Source organism: Trichosurus vulpecula, chromosome 1 (genome assembly GCF_011100635.1).
Source record: "Trichosurus vulpecula isolate mTriVul1 chromosome 1, mTriVul1.pri, whole genome shotgun sequence".
In the NCBI taxonomy this organism is placed as follows: Eukaryota; Metazoa; Chordata; class Mammalia; order Diprotodontia; family Phalangeridae; genus Trichosurus; species Trichosurus vulpecula.
Window position 1 is genome coordinate 437,157,591 of NC_050573.1, and position 18,665 is coordinate 437,176,255.

The window sequence follows — 18,665 nt, forward strand, 5'->3', positions numbered from 1 at the left end:
TTCCAAATACTCTCCCCTCTTCCCTTCCCAACCACCCTCCCTAGGAAGGCAAGCAATTCAACATGGATCACACCTGTATCATTATGTAAAACACTTCCACAATGCTCATGTTGTGAAAGACTAGCTACATTTCCTTCCATCCTATCCTGTCCCCCTTTATTCAGTTTTCTCCCTTGACCCTGTCCCTTTTCAAAGGTGTTTGCTTTTGATTACCTCCTCCCCCTATCTGCCCTCCCTTCTATCATTTCCCCCTTTTTTTTCTCCTTCCTCCTTCTTTTCTGTGAGGTAAGATACCCAATTGAGTATGTATGTTATTCCCTCCTCAGGTCAAATCTGATGAGAACAAGATTGACTCATTCCCCTTCACCTGCCCCCTCTTCCCTTCCAACAGAACTGCTTTTTCTTGCCACTTTTACATGAGGTAATTTACCCCATTCTATCTCTCCCTTTCTCCCTCTCTCAATATATTCCTCTCTGACCCCTTAAATTTATTTCATTTTTTAGATATCATCCCTTCATATTCAACTCACCCTGTGCCCTCTGTCTATATATATATATATATATATATATATATATATATATATATATGTATATATATGTATATATATGTATGTATGTATGTATATTCCCTTCAACTAACACTGAGAAAGGTCTCATGAATTACACACATGATCTTTCCATGTAGGAATGTAAACATAACAGTTCAACTTTGTAAGTCCCTTATGAATTCTCTTTCTTGTTTACCTTTTCATGCTTCTCTTGATTCTTGTATTTGAAAGTCAAATTTTCTATTCAGCTCTGGCCTTTTCATTGAGAAAGCTTTAAAGTCTTCTATTTTATTCAAAGTCAATATTTTACCTTGCAGCATTATACTCAGTTTTGCTGGGTAGGTGATTCTTGGTTTTAATCCTAGCTCCTTTGACCTCCAGAATATCATATTCCAAGTCCTTTGATCCCTTAATGTAGAGGCTGCTAGATCTTGTATTATTCTGATTATGTTTCCACAGTATTCAAATTGTTTCTTTCTGGCTGCTTGTAATATTTTCTCCTTGACCTGGAAACTCAAATTTGGGGACAATATTTCTAAGAGTTTTCTTTTTGGGATCTTTTTCAAGAAGCAATCAGTGGATTCTTTCAATTTCTATTTTACCCTCTGGTTCTAGAATATCAGGGAAGTTTTCCTTGATAATTTCTTGAAAGATGATGTCTAGGCTCTTTTTCTGATCATGGCTTTCAGGTAAATTTTTAAATTATCTCTCCTGGATCTATTTTCCAGGTCAGTGGTTTTTCCAATGAGATATTTTACATTGTCTTCCATTTTTTTCATTCCTTTGGTTCTGTTTTATAATATCTTGATTTCTCATTAAGTCACTAGCTTCCACTTGCTCCAATCTAATTTTTAAGGTAGTATTTTCTTCAGGGGTCTTTTGGACCTCCTTTTCCATTTGTCTAATTCTGCCTTTCAAGGCATTCTTCTCCTCATTGGCTTTTTGGAGCTTTTTTGCCATTTGGGTTAGTCTATTTTTAAGATGTTATTTTCTTTAGTATTTTTTGGGTCTCCTTTAGCAAGTCATTGACTTGTTTTTCATGGTTTTCTTGCATCACGCTCCTTTCTCTTCCCAATTTTCCCCCTACTTCTCTTATTTGCTTTTCCAAATCCTCTTTGAGCTCTTCCATGGCCTGAGCCCAATTCATATCTTTCTTGCAGGCTTTTGATGTAGGCTCTTTGACTTTGTTGACTTCTGGCTGTATGATTTGATCTTCTTTGTCACCAAAAAAGGAATCTAGCGTTTGGGTTTGAGTATGAATTTACATCTGAGTTCATTTTTGCTGCCTGTTCATGTTCTCAGCCAACTACTTGATCCTTGAGCTTTTTGTCAGTGTATGACTGCTTGTAGAGTAGAGAGTACTTTGTTGCAAGCTTTAGGGTCCAAGCACTGCTGTTCTCAGAGCTACCTCTACTCCACTGTCACCCCAGGCTCTGTCACAGCAGTGTTCCTCCTCCCCCAAGAACCACCAACCAGGACCACAATGCAGATCCAAGCAGGGCACAGCAAGAGAACCTGCCACTGTGCACACAAAGTGCTCCTTGCACTCCTGCTCTGATCTGCTGCTAGATTCCTCCTACCTTGTGAGCCAGGGACTGGGGAAGAAGCTGATACTGGAGCTCTGGAAGCAGTCTCAGGAGTTTCATGCTGCTGCTACCGTCACCACCTGCACCTCCTCCGCCACCCCCAGGGCTGTTGGTTGGACCACTCTGAACTCAATTCCACAGTTTCCCACTAATCTGCTCTTTGGTTTGTGGGTTGAGAAGTCTGGTAGCTGTGACAGCTCAATGATTCATCGTCCTAAGGCCTGTTCCGGCTGGCTGACTCCAGGTTTGGTCTGTCCTGGGGTGGTCCACGTGCTGGTCTGCGCTCCATTCCCAGCACTGTGGGATAGACTCTTCCCGGGAACCATCTGGGCTCTCCTGGGCTGGAGACCTGTTTCCCTCTTCTATTTTGTGGGTTCCTCAGCTCTAGAATTTGTTCAGAGCCATTTTTTACAGGTGTTTGGAGGGATTTGGGGGAGAGCTTAAGCAAGCTCCTGCTTTTCAGCTGCCATCTTGGCTCCACCATCAAAAGCCCCTTTTTGTAGGGCCTCCTATACAGCCACCAGAGCCAGGCTGAAACTTACTGTTCTGCAGGACAAAAGAAGGGAAGAGGGAACTAATGCTCAGAATGAAATTCCTCAGAAGAACCTGTTTTGAAATTCTGCCTGCTCCTTCTAATTTAGTCATTTCTTATACTAGTCTCTACGCTTGATCTTTAGCTCCTGTCCCCTAATATCTGATAACAACTTTGTACCTTCACCATTCCAAGCTCTGAGGGCCAATGTACTTGTCTATTCAATAAACAAGTTATTTTTGAATCAAGGGAGTCCTGATAGAGTAACAAACAGAAAGCCATTTCTTTTGAACTGAGGACCACTCCTCTAAGATCCTTTGTTCTGGATGGAGCCAAAGTAGGAGAAAAGAGAGTTATTTTATCTGCTGCCTGTAACCAGAATGGACTTTTTTTTCTTTGAATGACTCAGCTTACCTCATTAAGCTTCCCTGGACACTGGGGCTTGCTCTTCCGGGGCAGGAAGCCCAGTGACCATGCCAGGAATCAGACAACTTCCTGTGTCATGGGGCTGGCTGAGGAGAGGTGTGTTAACCTGGTCTACGCTAGGGGGAGGGGCCAAGTCAAGAACCAATCAGCCCTGGTCGTTCAGGCGGTGCTTGATGATGTCAAAAACTCTATAAGAGGGGAGAGGACAGCTTGAAGATCCTCTCTTCCTTTTCTGGTTGGAGCCAGAGATGCCTACAGCCGAAGCTGAGCTGCCGGTAGCAGAGCTGATTGGAGTGCTGAGCAAGGACTGGAGGCCAGTGGGTAATCTTCTTACCGTAGAGGGGAAGCATGTATACGATTTTGCCTTATACTATCTCACTTCTCTGTGGCCTCCTGGTTACCCTTGTGAGGCAGACTTATTGGGCCTGGAAGCTTTTGATCAAAATATCAAAATGGGGACGCTGGTTTGTGGGCTTGTTACTGTGGAGTGTAAATACATGCTTTAGTTCTCCTGCCTTCTGCCTAGAGAATTCCTTATATCCTGCGGTTCCGGACCTTTTAGGCACATATGAGATTCTCTTTGAAATCATAAATTCTGCCTTCCTAATATACTGCCCTCCCCACATTTCTATCCCTCGGAAGATAACCTGGTATTGGCTGTCTAATGGGGGACAGTGGGGGGAAGGACTGATCAGTGAAGATCCCAAACCCTTCAGGGTATTTCTGGAACCCTGAGGATCAAATGGAGCTGGTCTGGCTTTGAAAAAAGTGAGCCAGAGTGCACTAGATTGTATTTTTGCGAATATAAAATGCTTTGTTGGGGCAGCTAGCACATTGAGTAGTGCAGCATCCCTGGAGTCAGGAGGACCTGAGTTCAAATCTGGCCTCAGATACTTGACACACTAACTAGTTGTGTGATCTTGGGCAAGTCACTTAACCCCAATTGCCCTGCCTTCCCCCCTCAAAAAAAAGAGAGAAACATTAAAAAAAATGTTAAAATGCTTTGTAATGTTAAAACTAAACATTTCTTGTAAAAACAACACTTTATCTTCTATTTGACCAAATTCTGTGCTCTGTTTTCCCTTTATTTTTCATTGATATGTATGAGAAAGTAAAAAATAAATAATCCCTTTTGTTAATATAAATCTCATCAAGGGGGCGGAGCCAAGATGGAGGCTGGTAAGCAGGAACTAGTGTGAGCTCCGTACCGAGTCCCTTCAAAAACCTATAAAAAATGGCTCTGAACCAATTCTAGAATGGCAGAACCCACAAAACAGCAGAGGGAAGCAGGGCTCCAGCCCAGGACAGCCCGGATGGTCTCTGGGTGAGTTCTATCCCACATGGAGCTGGGAACTGGGAGCTGGGAACGGAGTGGAGCAGAACCCAGCCTGAACGGCGTGGACCATCCAGACCAGAAGCCGGGCGGAGGGGGCCCTAGCGCCCTGAATCAGTGAGCTGCGGCAGTTACCAGACTCCTTAACCCACAAACACCAAAGATAGAGGAGAAGGTTAGCGGGGAAAAGCTGCGGGAGTAGGAGTTTGCGGTTCAGCTTCCAGCCCCGGGGGCAGCGGAGGTGGGGCAGCTACGGCTGTTGTTACTTCCAGCTCCAGGCCCACCTGGTGGGAGGAATTAAGTGGGGGATCAGAGCAGGAGTGCTCAGCCTGCTGAAGATCTAAGCCCAGTCCGGGTTGGGGGTTGGGGAAGGAGCAGTGCTGGTGTGGCAGAGCTGGCACCTCCCCCCCCAAACGTGGAACATAGAACTCTCTAGTCTACAAGCAGTCATACCCCACTGAAAAATTCAAAGGTCAAGTTAGTTGGCTGGGAATATGGCCAGGCAGCGAAAACGCACCGAGATTCAGTCTCAGACTTTGCATTCTTTCTTTGCTGACAAAGAAGACCAAAACATACAAGAGCCTAAACAAACAGCCTCCAAGAAAAACATGAACTGGTCCCAGGCCATGGAAGAGCTCAAAAAGGATTTGGAAAAGCAAGTTAGAGAATTAGAGGAAAAATTGGGAAGAGAAATGAGAAGGATGCAAGAAAACCATGAAAAACAAGTCAATGACTTGCTAAAGGAGATCCAAAAAAATACTGAAAAATACACTGAAGAAAACAACACCTTAAAAAATAGACTAACTCAAATGGCAAAAGAGCTCCAAAAAGCCAATGAGGAGAAGAATGCCTTGAAAGGCAGAATTAGACAAATGGAAAAGGAGGTCCAACGAACCACTGAAGAAAATACTACCTTAAAAATTAGAATGGAGCAAGTGGAAGCTAGTGATTTTATGAGAAATCAAGATATTATCAAAGAGAACCAAAGGAATGAAAAAATGGAAGACAATGTGAAATATCTCACTGGAAAAACCCACTGACCTGGAAAATAGATCCAGGAGAATAATTTAAAAATTATTGGACTACCTGAAAGCCATGATCAAAAAAGAGCCTAGATATCATCTTTCAAGAAATTATCAAGGAGAACTGCCCTGATATTCTAGAGCCACAGGGCAAAATAGAAATTGAAAGAATCCATCGATCGCCTCCTCAAATAGATCCCCAAAAGAAATCTCCTAGGAATATTGTCACCAGATTCCAGAGCTCCCAGATCAAGGAGAAAATACTGCAAGCAGCCAGAAAGAAACAATTTGAGTATTGTGGAAACCCAATCAGAATAACCCAAGATCTGGCAGCCTCTACATTAAGAGATCGAAGGGCTTGGAATACGATATTCTGGAGGTCAATGGAGCTAGGATTAAAACCTAGAATCACCTACCCAGCAAAACTGAGTATCATGCTCCAAGGCAAAATATGGATTTTCAATAAAATAGAGGACTTTCAAGCTTTCTCAGTGAAAAGACCAGAACTGAATAGAAAATTTGACTTTCAGCACAAGAATCAAGAGAAGCATGAAAAGGTATCAAGAAAAAGAAAATTGCAAGGGACTTACTAAGGTGAACTGTTTTGTTGACATTCCTACATGGAAGATGATGTGTATGATTCATGAGACCGCAGTATTAGGGTAAGCTGAAGGGATATGCATACATATATGTTTATGTATATATATGGGTGAATGTGTATGTATGTATATATCTATGTGTGTATGTATATATATATGTGTGTGTATATATATGTATATATATGTATATATACATATATATGTATATATACATATATATATATATATATAGAGAGAGAGAGAGAGAGAGAGAGAGAGAGAGAGAGGGAGAGAGCGGACACAGGGTGAGTTGAAGATGAAGGGAAGATATCTAAAAGAAATAAAATCAAATTAAGGGATGAGAGAGGAACATACTGAGAGAGTGAGATAAGGAGAGATAGAATGGGATGGATTATCTCCCATAAAGGTGGCAAGAGGAAGCAGTTCTGTGGGAGGAGGGGAGAGGGCAGATGAGGGGGGAAATGAGTGAACATTGCTCTCATCAGATTTGGCCTAAGGAGGGAATACCATACATACCGAATTGGGAATTTTACCCCACAGAAAAGAAGAGGGAAGAAGATAAAAAAAAAATAGGGGGGGATGATGGAGGGGAGGGCAGATGGGGTGGAGGTAGTCAAAAACAAACACTTTCAAAAGGGGACAGGGTCAAGGGAGAAAATTCAATAAAGGGGGATGGGTTGGGAAGGAGCAAAATATAGTTAGTCTTTCACAACATGAGTATTGTGGAAGGGTTATACATAATGATACACATGTGGCCTATGTTGAATTGCTTGACTTCTTAGGGAGGGTGGGTGAGAAGGGAAGAGGGGAGAGAATTTGGAACTCAAAGTTTTAAAAACAGATGTTCAAAAACAATCAAAAATGTTTTTGCATGCAACAAGAAAATAAGATAAACAGGCAATGGGGCGTAAAAATTTATCTTGCTCTACAAGAAAGGAAGGGAAAAGGGGATGGGAGGGGAGTGGGGTGACAGAAGGGAGGGCTGACTGGGGAACAGGGCAACCAGAATATACGCCATCTTGGAGTGGGGGGGAGGGTAGAAATGGGGAGAAAATTTGTAATTCAAACTCTTGTGAAAATCAATGCTGAAAACTAAATATGTTAAATAAATTTAAAAAAAAAATCTAAAAAAAATATAAATCTCATCAAGTGTTGCAACAATGAAGTCATTCATCTTTAAATAATAAATCATTACTTTTTTAAATTAGATTTTTTATTTTTAGTTTACAACACTTAGTTTTATATGTTCTTGAGTTTCTAATTTTCTTCCTTTCCCTCCCCTCCCCCTCCCCCCAAGAAGGCATGCAGTTCGATATAGATTCTACATAAACCTTTCCATTAAAACTTGATTTACACAATAGTCAAGTTTGCAAAGATTTAGGACCAATGGAATGAATCATGAGAGAGAGGAAACAAACAAAGAAAAAAGAGGAAAAAAAGGGAGAGAAATAGTTGCCTCAATCTGCATTCAGACTCCATAGTTCTTTCTTTGGATGTAGCTAGCTTTTATCGTCATGATCCTTTGGAGCTGTCTTTGAGTCATGTATTGCTGAGGAGAGGCAAGTCTATCAAATTTAGTTATCACAGAATCAGTATGTCTGTGGTTGTAATATGTTCCCCCGGTTATAAATTATTTTTAAAATGTTGTCTTTCCAACTTCTTTTTCGTCTCTCTACTGTCCTTTCAATATGATGCTTGTGGTCCCTTAATTTTCTAAACATTGCTTGCTAAGTTTAGGATGGCCCCAGGATAACAATAATAATGGTAATTTCTGAAATGTGACCAGGACTATTTTTAGTTGGCAGGTGATTACAAAATGGAGCAATTAAAAAGAAAAAAGCATCAAACTACAGGAAATTATTATGAAGTACCACTGAAACACATGAAATCTTGGCATTCATATGTTTCTACCAAACATATGTATCCTGCCTTGTGTTCATTTGTTCTACAGAAAATGAGACTACACCCAGAATTAAACAAAAGACTAGTACCTCTAGATGCCACCTTTGGAAAGAAAATTCACAGACAGACAATATACTGGATAAATTCAATAAATGACATTCTGGTGCTAGAGATATGGTAAAATTCTGTTACCTTTTCTTTTATAATTGTCTTGAAGACATTCTTAATAGTGGCATAATAGAATTTAACATCATTGTTTTCCATGAGAGTGAGTGACATTTTCCTTCTATTTCTATACCATTGTAACCTAGTTAAATATATTTAGGCATTATACCACAATATGATATTTCAAAACACAATAATATTTCCCTATTCAAGGCCCAAATTGGGAAATTGTTGAGCATTTTATATTATGGCGCATTCAGATATTCCATGGACTTTTTATTCCTTCTTTGCTTACAAGCTGGGCTTTAGGGTTACCTCTTTCTGATCACCAATCAGTGAACATTCTTATGGGCTACAGGTCATAAGGGCCACCTCCCCACTACGCTCCTGAGGTGGATTTTTCTGCCTTCTAGTCGGGATCTAGGAGATCCTGCCTCTGATGAGCAATGCTTCTGGCCCTGGCTTCCCTTGCCATTGTTCAGATGGAGGTGGGGTGCCCTAAGCAATGCGTAAGTGATGCAAAAGCATAGAAGGGCCAATGGCAGTGCATGTGAGTGACAAAAGTGATAGGGTAAATTATTTTTGATAATAGTGATTCCTTCATTAGTATGAATAATAAAAGCTGTACGTGTAATGTAATTACATATATGTGGAGTGTTTGAACTTTGGTGGAAGTATTAGTCTAAATCTATAGATTCGATTCTTTTAGGAGTTCAAAAGTCTGTTTAGTATTCATTTAGTTGCTGTCTCTGTGGCTTCGACTAGGGACAGAACAAAAGACTGAAAAGAGAAGAGGAGGATATTCTAGAAGGGGGAATGAATGTTTCCCTAAAGTATCAAGAGAATGTAATTTGTTGTGAATCATTTCTCAAGGGCCTCTGGGTGTGCTGAGAGCCTGTGATAGAGAGCTGTCCTTGGAAACAAGAAGATGTGGGTACAAGTCCTACCTCTGGCACTTGGCTGTGTGACTCTCCCTAGACAGGTCACTAAGCTCTTAGTGCTCTAGGCATCTATCTAAGGATGTAAATTCCAAAGAAGGTGCTGATCTGTGTTGGTAGAGGGTTTCTTCTCATTTGGGAGTTTCCCTATACCAAGAACTGACTGACTAACTGACCAATGAAATCACAGGTCAATGATTTTGTGATCTCTCTGTGATCCCATTTGGGGTTTTAGCTTGGCAGAGATACTGGAGTGGTTGGCCATTTCCTTCTCCACCTCATTTTACAGATAAAGAAAACTGAGGCAAATAGGGTTAAGTGACTTGCCCAGGGTTATTCAGCTAGTACGTGTCTGAGGCCAATGTTGAACTCAAATCACCCTGACTCCAGGGTATAGTGCTCTATCTACTATGCCACCTCCTGCTTAATTTTTGTAGTCACTCAGTACAGAGTATAAAACAGAGTAAATGCTTAACAAATGCTTATTGATTGATTCTAGGTACTGTCCTCTGTACTGAAGATAAGAAATTGTCAATGACACCCTCCCTGCCCATAAGAGACTTTTGGGACTACTAACTGGGTAGGGATTGTGATGTGGATAAGGTAAAGATTCCATTTTGACCAAGTGCTCTAGACAAATTTGAGAAAGAAAATAGCATTTCAACTGGAGGAATCAGGGATGACTTCATGGAGGAGGTAGTATTGGAGTCAGGACTTGACGGAAAATTTCAAAAGGCAGAATAAAGAAAAGTATACTATCTAGGAGTGAAGAATGGTTCATGAAAATGAATGGAGATAGGGGAGAAGAATGAGATCTGGGAATCTAGTTTACCCAGAATTCAAAGTATATGAAGAAGAGAAATATGAAATAAGCCAGGAAAGTTTGGTTGGAGTCAGATTATTGAGGATCTTAAATGGTAGGCTAAGGAATTGGTAAGTTATCCTAAAGGAAATAGGGAACTACTGAAAGTTTTTGAGCAAGAGAGTGGCATGATTAGAGAATTCTAAAGTTTATTTGGGAAATTATGGGATAAATGAAGTGGAGGAAAGATTGGAAACAGAGAAACAAGTTAGTAGGCTCTTCTAAGAGGCAAGAGGAGATAAGAATATGAACTAGGGTGATGGCAGTGTGGATAGGGAAGAGACATATAAGAGGGATGTTGGGAAAGTAAAATCAGCAGAACATGACAATTGATTGGCCCTGAGAGAAAGAGATGAGACAGTAATTTGCTTACCACAAAAATGATAGCCCCATAATGAAGAAATATTTTGCATGATTTCACCTATATAATTGCTATCATATTGCTACCCTTCTCAGTGGGTGGGGGAGGGGCTGGAGGGACAGAATTTGGAACTCAAAAGAAATGTTTAAAAAAATTAATTAAATTTTTTAAAATGACAACCATAAATCTTAAAGCTATAATTGCCCCTAGAAATAATCCAGTCTGCAGATAATGTCAGACTTGTTTCACGTGTTGGTTAGTTTTGCTGAGCTCTTTTTTCCCCTCTCTCTTTTCATACTTTGTTATATGGGATAGTTAAGACCAGGTGGAGGCATATATGAAGAAATGTAGGTGATTTAAGAGCAAAAATAAGAATACAACTTTAAAAAGAAAAAAGAAATAATTTAGGGCAATCCCTTTATTTATAAGGGGATAAGGAAATTGATGTCCGAAGGAGTGAAATGACTTGTGTAGGGTCATTTGACTAGTTAATGGTAGAGCCAGGGCTAAAATCCTAGTCTAGGCCTTTTTCCACAGTTTTTATTTATCTCAAAACTTCCTCATTTGGGTAGTGTTCCCCTAACCCAAATATCCTGGATATGGTTTTTTTAAAAAGCATTTCTTTTATCTATACTCTTCATCCTCTCATTGACCTGAGAGGCTCTAAACTGTTTTGTTTTTTTTAAGCTTTTCCTAACCTAGAAGCTGGTCTATCCCCTGCACCATTTGTCCAATTCAGTACTCAATCAGTCAACCAATAAGCATTTAAGTTCCTACTCAGTGCTTGTCAGTGTGCTAAGCGCTTGGGATACCCTCAAGGAACTCACAATCTAATTGTGGAAAAGATAGCAAGCAAGCAAATATGTACAAACAAGATATAGACAGGATACTGGATTTTCACTGTGTAATCCTTGCACCCTCTTTTGTTTTTCCAGTCCAAAAAACTGGTTAATACCCTTTCATGGCATAATTGTCACATGGTACAATTCTGTTCATGACGCTGCTTAAAACGTAAACAGAGCAGCAATTTATTCAGCAGTGCCATATGGATACACATTTATCTCTTGGGCATGCGAGCCACAAGCCTAGAATCTCAGCAATTTGCATTGTCAGTATATTTTGAAAGCCAGCTTGCGAAGTTTGTTAGAGACTGCTGTACTAATGGTATTGTCACTCAACCAATGAAGTGCCATAGGCACAAGAGGAGTGACCCAGCAAGCTTCTATGAATAAGTCGCATGATATGGCAAGACTTGCATCTTCCCAGTTTTAATGTATATTCAGGAGTATTCTGTGCATCCTAATCTTGCACCAAAGACAGTTTAGTAATAAATTATTTTTAAGTAATACTGGCACAATTTTTAAAAGCTTCTCATAATGGTAGCACCCCACTTTTCTTGCAGAAATTTGGCATAAAATTTGCAACAATTATGCAGTGAAATATGGTAACTAGGACATTATAACAAGGAAGGCACTGGGATTAAGAGGGGTTGGAAAAGATACCAGCAACATCAACACCTTCCGATTCTTTGCCATTCCAGTTAAGCAGTGATGGGTGAAAGGGTGGCAATGACCCTGATGCATGGTGTCCTCCAGCTTCTTCCTTTGGTTGTCCTTCACCGCATCCCAGCCATTGCTGCTGGAGAAAACCAGTGAGACTACACCTTCTCCAGGACTCCACCAATGGCACTTTTCCATCTTGTTTTCATCAAAAGCCTTCCAACGAATGGAGCCTCAGCTTCAACCTAATTAGTGGTTCGACCTAGCAATTGAGAACCAAGAGTTCTTATGATCCTAGTCTTTGCTCTATGACCCACCAACCATGCGTGTTATGAGGTTGATGAGATAATGTCTCTAAAAGGCGTGACATTCTAACATGAAAGGAAGTGCTTAAGGATAAGAATGTTGTTATGTTATGAATCAGAATGATATGACTTGTAGAACTATGTAGTAGATATAATTGCTAATTGTGAATGTGCAAGATATTGCTTAAAATTCTGTTGTATGTATCATGCATCTTCTCTTATTAATGAACCTTATCCCTGCTAGGTAATGTCAGCATGTGCTGCTTTTGCCTAATTTTAATTCCTGTCTGAAAACTTGTCAACTAGTCTTTGCATCTGAAGCCATAAAGTTATATAAAGTATTGGCATTCTTTTCTGGATGACTCTGCAGGTGACTAATTGAATGACATGCAAATTCCTGTTGAATTCTCTCTCTCTCTCTCTCTCTCTCTCTCTCTCTCCAATGTTCTTAAAACAACATTTAACTTTTTAGAGATGTAGAGATGTTTGGTTTTTCTTCTGTATTTTCCATGCTTTGCTTTCTTTAGATGTGTGTGCGCACACACGCGCGCACATGCGCGCACCGCACTCACATATTTCTCTATCACTTAGGATTTTTCCATTTGGCAAATACCACCTTTCCAAGGGTGCTGAAATATGGCTTGACTTGTTTTCATTTACTCATTCTGAGTTTATTTACCAACATAATTAATAATATCAAAACTGTTCTTGGAACAGGGCTTGATCACTCAGCTTTTGTTCCTGAGGCTTGGATGATTAGCTTGGGAAAAACAAAACAGAATTAATTGTATGCCAGCCCCACATAATGACTGCTACAGTATTCCTCCAACCACCCTTACTTCTGCCTGCTTTTGTTTATACACATGGCTGTGAACAACATGTCTCCTAGTGAACCATTGTCTTTCTGACCAAGTAATGCTAGATGCTACTTTCCTACTGGGATTCAATCTAAGAACCTCCTCTTTATGGATCATGGGGATCATAAAGTGATGCAAGATCTTTCCTCTTTGTCTGTCAATCAACAAGCATTTATGAGTGCCAGACTATATTCCAGGAGCTGTGGTAGTTACTGAGGATACCAAGGGCGGGGGGGGGGGAAGCAATGCCTGCCTTCAAGGAGTTTACATTCTCAAATAGATATAACATGTATATATTTAAACATATTAAAAATGTATAGAAAATAAATTCAAGATACTTTGGAGTGAAAGGCACTAGCAATCAGGATCAGGAAAGACTGCATAAAGAATGTAGTGCTTTACTCTGAATTTTGAAGAGGTTAGGGCAGCTAAGTGGTACAGAGCTTTGGGCCTAGTGTCAGGAAGACCTGAGTTCAAATCTGCTCTCAAACACTTACTAACTATGTGACCCTGGGAAAGTCACCCAACTCTGTTTGCCTCAGTTTCCTTATCTGTAAAATGAGCTGGAGAAGGAAATGGCAAACCACCCCAGCATCTTTGCCAAGAAAAACCAAATGGGGCTACGAAGAGTCAGACATGACTGAAACAACTGGACAACAACAACAGCAAAAAGAGATTCTACCATGGGGATGTGAAGGGGGATCTATATTCTAAGCAGGGGGAAAGACATGGAGAATGGAATAAATGTTTGTGAGGAGTGGAAATAGGTCATTTTGGTTAGACCACAGTGTCTGAAGGTGAGCAGTATAAAATGTCTGGGAAGGTAGGCCGGAGGTAATATGGTGGAGCCTTCCAAAAACCAAAGAGAAGAGTTTGTATTTAATCCTAGAGGCAGCAGGGAGCCCCTGGAGCTCATTGAGTAGGGGGGCAACAAGGTTAGACCACAGATTTAGGTGTCACTTTGACAGAGTGTGAAGCAAAGACTGGAGGGAGGAATAGTAATGAAGACACTGTGAGAAATGTTAAGAACTGAGCTAGGGTTGTGTGTCTAACATAGGTATGCATAGATCATTAGAAGGTTTTGTTGGCTGATACTCTATGCATGCCTGTGGTGTCTAGATTCATATAAAGGAGGTCAAGGAAAAAGAATTTTAAACCTGGCCCTAATTAACTTTAATTCTCCATGATAGAAAGTTGGTATACTAGCAAAAGTGAAACTTGTACAGAAATGAAATTCAAGCAGGAGTTTTGGGTCTGTATCTCATTCTTTTTCCTTTTCCCCTTATCAGATGTCTCTTTCATTTTCATCTCTTAAAAGGAGAGTGTTTTGTCATTTCCCACAAGTTGTAGTGTAATATTGAGTAAGCATGAGAACAAAGATCGTAGAGACAGTCTAGTCCAATCTTGTTCTTTTATAGATTAAGAAGCCGTTGTGTAGAGAAGTGAAGTCGTTTGCTCAACATCACAGGACTAGTTATTGGGACTTGAGCTCAGATCTACTCAATAACTGCTTTCCAGTATACTGGGCTGTCTCTTTACCTCTGTGATCTTCCTTCAGTTTCCTCAACAATAAAATAACTGGGTTGGGATTTTCAGGCACTTTTTCAGTCGTGTCCAACTTTTCCGTGATCCCATTTGGGGTTTTCTTGGCAAAGATACTGGAATGGTGCGCCATTTCCTTCCTCGTTTGGAACATGAGGAAACTGAAGCAAACAGGGTTAAGTGACTTGCCCAGGGTCACACAACTAGGAAGTGTTTGAGGAGTGTCTGGGTTGGAATAGATTATCTCTATTTTTTGACAAACACTTGTGTTTTATTTTCACTGCTTTAGGCTCCGGAGACCCTCTAGATGATTAGAAAAGGAATAGGAGACCAGAAGAAAGCCAGCTGCAAAGAGTGAGAAGTGAAAAAATAGAGCTGGTGAGGAAGTGGTACAGCTGCTGCATGGATGGAGATGCAAATGGAAATGTAGCTGTCACCCTCTCCTCAGCTGCCTCCTCTTACTAAGTGAAGAATTAAGCTTATGGAAGAAGTCTAGGCTGAGCAGGCTGGCTTCTACAAATCACTAAAACACTGTCTCATCTCCAAGGCAGACTTTCCACGTGCAGAATTGGACATTCTGCCTGCTGGCTAATGGGCTAATATTACTGTTCTGTTTCTTCCCATAAGAAAAGTTTTCCATACCTGAGGGCTCCTGAAGGTAACTCTGCTACTTTGCTGGTGAACTGACATCGTGAAAAATTGCCCAGCCTGTTTTAGTGGCAGAAGATCAACTTAAAGTATCTTCCTTTCCTACTTTATTGCAGTCAAAGAGAATTCTGGAGGAGAAAGAGACTGAAGGAATAAACACTCTTGCTGCTATGTACTTCTGGAAATTAATTTCCCTTTTGAAATTCATTCAGTAGGGAAAACAACATTATTAAAATGTCTTTTTCTATTCCTGGCGTAACAATTTAAACAGAGCTGTTTTCCCTGCACTATTTGGAAAGGGTTTCCAGTCTTGCATAATACACATGCTTATCATTGTGGGCAGCATAGAGCCCACAGACATCTGGGTGTCTACCTCTGCAGTGGTCTCTTATTTAAGCAGCAGTTCAGGAAATTAATGATGGATTTTGAACCTCTAGGATTCAGTTGTCTCACAAAAAACTTTGAGCTTTACAGCTCCTGCTAGACTTTAATAGCTAGGATCCTATTGCTTGAGGAAGCTGGGCTTCAACCTTCAGAACAGATGATAGGACTTACTCAATCCTTTGGAACTCATTTCACTTGGAAAGCACTGACTACGTGGATGACACAAAACTGGGAGAGATACCAAATTTGGTAGGTGATAGGATCACGATCCCAAAAAGATCCCGGCAGACTAGAAGAGTGGGCCAAACTGACAACATGAAATTTAATAGGGATAAATGTAAGAACCTGCGTTCAGGTTCAAAAAACCAGTTGTATAGAGGGTGGGAGACATTGGCTTATCTCCAGACCAAAAGTCCTTTCGCTGTTCATCATTTGCTGTGTATATTCTCTCCCCCTATTAGAATATGAGTTCCTTGAAGGCAAAGACTCTTTTATTTTTGTCTCTGCATTCTGAATATAGTAAAAAATTAATACTAATTCATTTATTCATCATTTAGCAGTAGCAATAAAAGTCCTAGAGCAGGGGTGGGGAACCTGTGGTCTTGAGGCCATATGTGGCCCTCTAGGTCCTCAGGTGCATCCCTTTGACTGAATCCAAGCTTTACAGAACAAATCCCCTTAATAAAAGAATTTGCTCTCTAGAACTGGACTCAGTCAAAAGGCCACACCCAAGGACCTAGCAGGTCACATGTGACCTCAAAGCTGAAGGTTCACTACCCCTGTCTTAGAGGTTTTAAGTGATTGAAAACTCAAATTGAATTTTAGCCAGAATTTGATGATGTATCTACACCAGAATGCTATCTGATTGGTGGGCATAGAGGAAGGCAGCCGTAATGACGATTTAGGGTTCTGGGAACATCCTGTTCTTTTGTTCTAAAAAAAAACTTGGGGGGGAGTCAGCCGTAGAAGAAAACATGATACATCAGACTACCAATACTTGAAGAATATCATCTGAAGAGGAATTCCTTAACATGCCACCAAACCGAATGCTGACATAGTGAACTATTGTAGTTCATTTTCGGCACTGAAATAAGATATGTGAAAATTCATACTTAATGGTGACCACTCAAGTTCAAGCCCTCTGCACCTCCCTGCCTAAGTTATTGTGACAGCCTCTGATTGGATGCCTGACTTCAGTTTCTCCCCTCTCTAGTCCACCATCAGTCAGGTGCCAAAATTATCTTTTTTGTCTTTTATATTTAATTGAGGTTAAGTGACTTGCCCAGGGTAACACAACTAATAAATTGTCTCAGGCTGGAGTTTGAACTCAAGTCCTCCTAACTCCAGTGCCAGTGCTCTATCCACCGTGCCACCTAGCTGCCCTAAAATTATTTTTCTAAAGCACAAATCTCACCATGTTACTCTCCTACTCAAAAACCTTCAGGCTCCCTGTTTGTCTCTAGGATAAATACTAGCTCCTCAACTGGATATTTAAAGCGCATTATGATCTGGTGCCCTCCTACTTTTCAAGGTTTATTGCATATCACTTCACTGCACACACTCTAGGTTCCAGACAATTGGCCTACTTCTTATTCCCCAAAGTGAGCGTTCTGTCTGCCATATATCTGCTTTTGGACAGTTAATGCCTCCTTGCCCAGCTCCCCCAGTACATATTCCCTTTTTACTTCCACCTCTTTGAATCCTGAGCTTCCTCCAGGCTCTGCTCAGGTATTTTCTCCTGGAAGCCTCTCCTGATATCCGTAGTTATTCCTGCATTGTCCTTCCTTGAGTGATCATGAATTTGAGAGAAAACTTATTTTTCTTTTTGTGTTTGCATGTCCCGCACCTAGCAAAATGAATTGCATCATAAATCCTGAGTAAATATGTGGTGAACCAATTGAAAAAAAAGAAAGAAAAATGAAAAATTCCAGTGATTTACATAGTTCCAGAGAGTAGCATTAGAATCAAGGAAGGCAAGTTACAAGGAAGCATATTTCAGCTCACTGAGAGAGTGAGAGATAGAGAGAGAGAGTAAAGGAGAGAGAGAGAGAGAGAGAGAGGAGAGAAAGAAAGAGAGAGAGACAGAGAGACAGAGAGAGACAGAGAGAGGAGAGAGACAGAGATGACTTCATAGGTAGTGAGTTCCCAAAGTGTTCAAGCAGAAGGAGGCTGACCACCAATAAATAATGCTATAGAAGTGATGGGAGTGCAGAAGAGGGGGGGGGGGGGTTGGACTGTCTTACTTCTAAGCTCCCTGTCTCCTAAGATGGTCATCCGATTTTAGACCGGAATTTCTTGTCTTTTGAGCACAGTCCAAACTACTTCCCTGGATGTTAAACTTTTGTTTCTGTTCCCTGTTGGTGTTTTGGTTTTTATTATCTGAATCATTCAACAGCTAGAGTGTCTTCGCAGTTTGTGTAATCCTTTGACAGTACATTATGTTGTAATGTTTGATTTGGTGTAGTACCTTCGCATTGTAATAATAGGTGCTGAGGAGATCAACATATAAACACACAAAACAGTGTCATGTGCTCATCAGAAATCTTGGGCAGAGCCACATTATAATCTTGGCTAGTACCATTTTGGAGTCTGTAGTATTTAGTATTGCTTAAGAGACTCCATAGGCCAATGGCCATGGTTTAGACCTTTGGATGACTCATTTGGACTTAAAAATGATGGAAATGTCAAGCGCTGATTGTTAGAAAGAGTAGTATATCCCGTCTAAAGCAGCATAGTTTACAAATGACTTAGAGGAGTTTGGTCCATTGCCATGCCGGGAAAGGAATTGCTCCCTTAATGGCAGTAATAGCTCTGCTCAGGTCACAGAAAGCCCCACCTGACATCATGATTTGCAAACCCTTTGGCTTTCCATCTAGGCAATTATACTGGCTTTATCACAACATCTTGAGCAATTCTTATTAATTTATATCTCAGTTCATTAGTTTCATCTCAGGGTTTACTGGAATGATTTAAAGGGCATAGGAAACTGCATTAAAGTCTGACAGGTTCTTTTCATTTATATGTTCATATTCTTTGTTTATACATTCCTGAATCAATGTTTGGTGAGGTTTTGTTGTTGTTGTTTTGTTTTACTATGGAAAATAGGTGATATGGGCAGCTAGGGTGGTGTCATAGTTCACAGAGCTCTGGGCTTGG